Below are 6000 nucleotides of genomic sequence, written 5' to 3'. Positions count from 1 at the left end.
TGCAAGGCAGAAAGTTGTCTGTCCTGACAGAAATGATTATCTAGTGTGCCCACACTGGACCTAGCAACCGCATTAAAACAGACTTCCTTTCTCGGTGGTTTGTTGTTTTCCTGGCTCTGCTTACGACAATGTCTCTGCAGTCTCTATCTATAACTGTAACTCCTGGGTCAGGGAGTACACCAAGTACCACGATCAGCGCTGACAGGCCTGAAGGGCAGCAAACGGCTTATTTTCATAGACTGCCCTGGGAAGCTGGCTGAGCACACAGAGCATGAGCAACAGAAACCGCCTGCTGCCACCTGGGCTCTGGAAGAGGACGTAAAAGTGTTCCACGGCGCTCTCAAACTAGCTCACAAAGACACCAAAATCTCTACTAAGGTTGGTTCTACTGCTGTTCAAGTAACCTTAGCAGAGACAGCAAAAGTATTAGGGCAACCCATCTTTTTAAATGACATCTACTATGCTGAAATGGAAAAGATCTGCCTAGTGGATGAGAACCAGTTCACCTTAACCACTGCAAACCAAGGCACACCACTTACCTTCATGCAGCAGGAATATAAAGTCATTGTCCAGTCTATCATTTATATATAGGCCCCATTGGGAGCTTCTGCTATCTTGTGCCCAATGATAGCCCTTTTGGCATTTAGGGCATTAGGTCTTTGGAAGAGCCCTGGGACAACCCCTACATAAGTGGCCAGAATGCCCACATCCCCAGCAAGTCTGGCGGGGTAGAATTATCATCCTTGTCAATTTGGCATTGACCAAGGCATTGATGGAATCCGTAATGGCAGAAATAGGTCCATTCTGTATGTCAATATCACAGGCAGCCAAAACCCACTTATGAATATTTTCATTTCTAACAGGTGCAATGACATTACAGGTGATGGTGTTGAGCTCCTCCCAGGTTAGCTGTTTTATAAGGATATCCTTGGCAGACATATGGGATGTGCTTTTCAGCAGCCTTGGTGACACATATCACAAGTTCAGGGAATGGTTCCACAGCCTGCTAGACAAGACTGTGAAAATACCCCACACTGTGCTGGGGTGTACAAAGTTTGGGGGACCTTGAAAGCTAGGTCGGACACTTGTTGGAAATAGTCGTGTAGGCCAATCATGAATTGTGAGACAGGATCAGTTTATTGTCAGTAAGCACGTTGAGGGTAATATTAAGTCCAAATTGCAAATTTGTGTGGGTGGGCTTGTGTCTCTGCTGCATCATCATAAGCAGAGCGCCATTGGAGGAAAAATGAGGGGTCAAGAACGGTCTTCAACATGGAGTACCAATCGTAGTGGGTTTGAAGCTGCATGGCTCATTGTCTGAGTACCTGCTCAAAGTAAGGAGAATCGGGATAGCACTGATCGCCCTCACACACCCCACATGGCTACTAGCCTGCTCCCGCCCCTGCTGCAACTGGGAGAGCACATAACTGACAAGGACAATATTTCTGGAGCCTCCAGATTCTACAGGGATGGGATGCACTTGGAAGTGTGCAAGCGTATCGAAAATGGACTGGAATCACAGATGTTGGACCCAGTACTGACCCTCCTCATTCAGTGACAAATGCAGGTGCTAGGCCTTGCCCTGGAAGTTGAAAGTGAGGACATATTCATCATGTCTTGTCTCACTATGACATACCAGGAAGATACCGTGGGAGCCAGTGCCTCCTTCCAGCACTAACTAGGCAGCCTTGAGTCGAAAGAGCATGCGATGGAACCAAGGATATCTGGAGGGGGCTGATTCTGCTCAGTGTCCTCTGACTCCCCCAGAACAGGAAAGATCCTGTGACTGTTCTGGAGTATCCAGGGGAAGGTAAGGGGCTGAGAGGGATTAAACTGTCCTTGCTGGAGCCGTTCCTCAATGGGAATGTGAGGGGGCAATTCGGGGGAAGCAGGTCCTTTGAGTCAAAACAGGAAGCCACAATGGAGGCAGAACTAGGGGAGAAAAATGCTGACCGCCGGTCAGAAAGGTCCCCATTAGCCCCCTGTGACAGGTGGTCATTATTCTCGCTGGGTCCCAGCAGCAGATCCTGGCTAGGCAGACTCTCTGAATGATTCAGGCAGGGCAACTCCAGGCTGTCTGTGATATCCTTTGTGAGGAAGGTCATCCCAGAGGCCAGGGAAGGATCACGGGATAGGGGCTGACAGCAGGGCAGAGTCAGGACTCTGACTTAGGCACTCCTGGATGTCAGATACCCAGACCTTCACATAAAGTGCATCGGTTGCCTCCCTTCGGCCCTCTACCTTAACCACAAACGTGTTCTCCCTGTCAGGCATCTCTAGACCATGGCTGTGTGGACATCAGTGATAGCAGAACAGGGAATACTGAGTCGATGCCTCGAGGCAGAGATGCCTTGGTTGGTACAAAGAACTCTAAGTGACTTCCTCCTCCTCCTCTTTCTCCAACATTTCTGCCTCCTCCCACTAAGGTCAGCCTAGACACCCCTCCTCCAGGATCCCTTCCTGCTGAGTCAGGGGTAACTTCTTCAGCCCCCTTTAAACTAAGCAACTCTTCCCTCTGTACCATTTCTGCTCCATCTTTCAAGTTTCCCCCTGTACAACTCAGTCTCAGTCTTTCAAAGAGGTGAGCTCATCTGTGCCCAGGGGGTGTGCCATCACTAGTCAACTCCCTACCAATCAACTGCCCCAGCACCACCAGAGGAATTGGAGTTGTTGTTTCCAGCTGGGACTGGAGGGACTGATGTGGTCTCCAGAGGCCCAGCTGGGGAGGAGGTGCCAATGGCCTCTCGCCACTGCAGGACACCTCGTACAGAATCTCTGAGCAACCCACTGAATGGAGGATAAAGCATGTCTTGATCTTCAACTTTGAGGACATTGTAGAAGAAAAAGAGACTGAGGACAGAAGGCGGCCAGCTAGGTCCTCAGAAGAGAGAGATGGGCCGGACACAGCCAGGGGCCCGCCTACCTTGCAGCTGTCAAGGGACAAGTCATGCGGTGGCGCAATATCCATACCAGGGATCAATGGGGCCAAGACAGTTGAGGAGACTGAGCCCAAGGCCTGGGTCACCTCAGCTTCGAAGTGCTGCAGGAATATCTCAGCAAAATGGCAAGAAAAGGCAGCATCTGCTCCAGACTCTACATATTTTGGGTGGGAGGATAGGTAGAGGCGAAAATGGCTGGCAAGATCCAGGACACCAGCCCTCGTATAGAACTCACAGAACTCTTGCCAACTTTGGGGAGAGGGTGATGGTAGCACTGGCAGAAAAGGGAAGGCCTCATCCTCCATATAAGGGGCGCCAGTCATGATTGGCACCAGGAGAAGCCTGTGAGGAGGGCCAGCAAAGAAGAAAGCAGCCAGAAGACATGGAGTGAGCGGCAACCATTGCATCTCGGTCTCTACACTCTACTTCAGGATCAAGCTAGTGGAAGTGGCCTCCTTCTGAGGAGAACGTTCCAGTCCCAGAAGGAAAAGTGGATTCAACCACAGTCAAACAGCCAAAGTGTCTTCCCGTGAATTAAGACACTGGCCACTGCCCTAATGGCCTTTAACAGGGGGTCACATAACCAGGTTAGTTGAGGAGACTAGGAGAGGAAGTCCAACAGATCACACTCCAAAGAGCAGTCGGGACTCCTCATAAAGCAAGAGAGCCTTCAGACAACCCCAGAGAGTGACCCAGGGCAAAAGTTGTCCAGTTGCTCACAGACCTCAAGGGAGTCCACACTAGGACAAGGATGGAAGTGAAAGAGAAATTAGTGTTCGCAGACGGAAAGTGCTGCTTATAGTGAGGGACTTCCACGGTTTGTTAGGCTGCAGTCATATGCTCACACAGTGTCTCCGGGCGAAAAGGACCAAAGGGTCCTTTATCAGTTCTACCTCCTGGGTGTGAAGAAGGTACCGAATGAACCGAATCACAATGGAGAGTTCCTAACTAGGAAGACAAACAGGATAAAAAGAAAATGTAGGAATAGGAAAGAAAGTTCCACCTCACCAAGACCTAGAAAATGAAAATAGAATCAACTCACCAAAAACAGCCAGAGGGGGCAAACTCAAGACCCAGACAGAGAGTTGGGACGGGAACAGCAGTGGAGGCAGCAAGCAAGAAAGAAAAACGCCCAAAAGAGGGTGAGGAGGACCCAAAAGGCGAACAAAAGGAAAAGATCCATCCACACTGGGGCCAGTTTGTAGTTGCTGCAAACTCGTTACTGGGGGCGAGAAGACACGGAGGCAACGGCATCAACGCTGAGAGATTCCAACGTAAAGGCTCTTTACTGTAAAAGGGTCAGAGTTCTCCAGGAATTGGGGAAATTAAACTTTCACAGAATTTGAAACTGGCAGTCGTTGCTGGTGCCTTGTGATTGCATTAATTGCAATGCTTTTGGGCCGCTGACAGGTTGTTTTGGCCAATTTTGCTTATTCATTGTGAGTTTGCAAGTGTTGCTTGTGCTTGCGCTATTCCCCTGCCTCAGTACATAACTGTACTCTGAAACTGTGAGCTAGAATAAACATTTTCTTTTTTAAGTTGCTTTTCAAAATATTTATTTGCAATTACAGGGTGCGTGCATGCACGTGCATGTGTTACATGAGTATCACAGCATGTGTTTGGAAGATCTTTCTTTCTACCATGTCCATCCTGGGGATGGAAGCCAGCAAATGCTTAAGTCACTGAGCCATCTTCCTGGTCCTAGCTGCACATTTTTATGTCTAGGTCTATGCCTATAACCGTTTCTATAGCCAGAATAATACTAATGTCTATATGTATCTCCATATATAGGCCTCTATACCAAACTATAGTTACCTTTCTCTGCATATGTCGACAAAGAGTGTGTACATTCAGATACATAGCTAATACTTTTATTAGGTTTATTGTAATGATAGAGTCATTAATACATTAGTGTTCAATAAATATTTGTTGAATGACTGTAAAGAAATCCTTATAATGTTTTATGTTCCGGCAAGGACTAAGTGTTATGTTCTGTATTTATTGTTATAAAGCTAATATGAACAGAAAATCCAGCATTAAACTTGCTTATCACTATGAAATGCCTTATCTCAGGCAACTTCAAGTTCAGCAGCAGAGTTGACAAGAGGCTCAGTGTTGTCATCCAAAGGCTTTGGCATGCTTCCCTCTATCACCCTGGTACCTGCTTCACGTCAAAGTGACTCTCAAAGGTAATCAGCCTCTGTGTTCCCTTGTTTACATGCCCTGGGGGGGGGGACATAAATCTCTTCTCTTGGTCTTTCTCTTGGCTTTCTTCTTCACATCACTATGAGGCAAGCACTGTTCAATTTAAGAAAAATGATGTCATTATAAAGATACCAACTAGCTCATATAAAATCTAGAATGCTTGGGACAGTATAGCCAGAAGCAATCCTTAAGGCAAACCTCAAAACTCCTGAGCATTAGTCCCTATTTCTCAGATACCTATGAAGCAGGCATCCTCAACGGCTCAAATAATCAAAGTACTCATAAGGCCTGAGAAGCCAAGAGCATGTGGGATGTTCAGCAATGTGCTCAGACTTCTTGTGAGTCATAGGGCTCCAATGCCTTAGACACAAAGAGATTCAGAGAGTGGGAATCCAGTTCAGCCCACTACAAGGCTATTAGGAGCCCTTTTTCACATGAGCCGCCCACGTGGCATGCAGCTCCCTGGGAAACAAAGCTGAAAGGGTTGACTCAGCACTGTGGAATGCTTTCCTACCCCAGCTGAAGAAAAAGAAGCCGCTTCAGGACAATTATCAGCTGCCCACTGCTCCATGGATATCCCTCATCAGAGGAGTCAGGTACCACTGCTGGCAGAGTTTCAGCTTGCAGCCATATGGGCTTGAAGTCAAGAGACACTGCACATCTAATTCTGATAGGACAAAGACCGCTGTAGAGCTCTCAAGGCAAGCATGACTCAGCCAGCAGCAAACGATGACAGTAGCTCATCTAACAACAGTGGAAGCAATAACCAGAACAGGTTCCCTGGAGCACTGAATTACACCCCAGGGATGCTGAAAATACTCTAGAAAGGGAAAATGTACAAGCTTTGAGGATTCCT

At 47.7% G+C, this 6000-nt stretch overlaps 1 pseudogene; it reads right to left on the bottom strand.

Annotated features, from left to right (window-relative positions):
- Positions 1-1310: 1310 nt before the first annotated feature.
- LOC125391365 (SH2B adapter protein 1 pseudogene) lies at positions 1311-3262 on the bottom strand (annotated as a pseudogene).
- Between the last annotated feature and the right edge of the window lie 2738 nt (positions 3263-6000).

The sequence above is a fragment of the Myodes glareolus genome, chromosome 16 (assembly GCF_982192425.1).
Source record: "Myodes glareolus chromosome 16, mMyoGla1.1, whole genome shotgun sequence".
Taxonomy (NCBI): domain Eukaryota; kingdom Metazoa; phylum Chordata; class Mammalia; order Rodentia; family Cricetidae; genus Myodes; species Myodes glareolus.
Note: the sequence above shows the minus strand (reverse complement) of the source record. Positions and strands in the feature narration are given on the sequence as shown.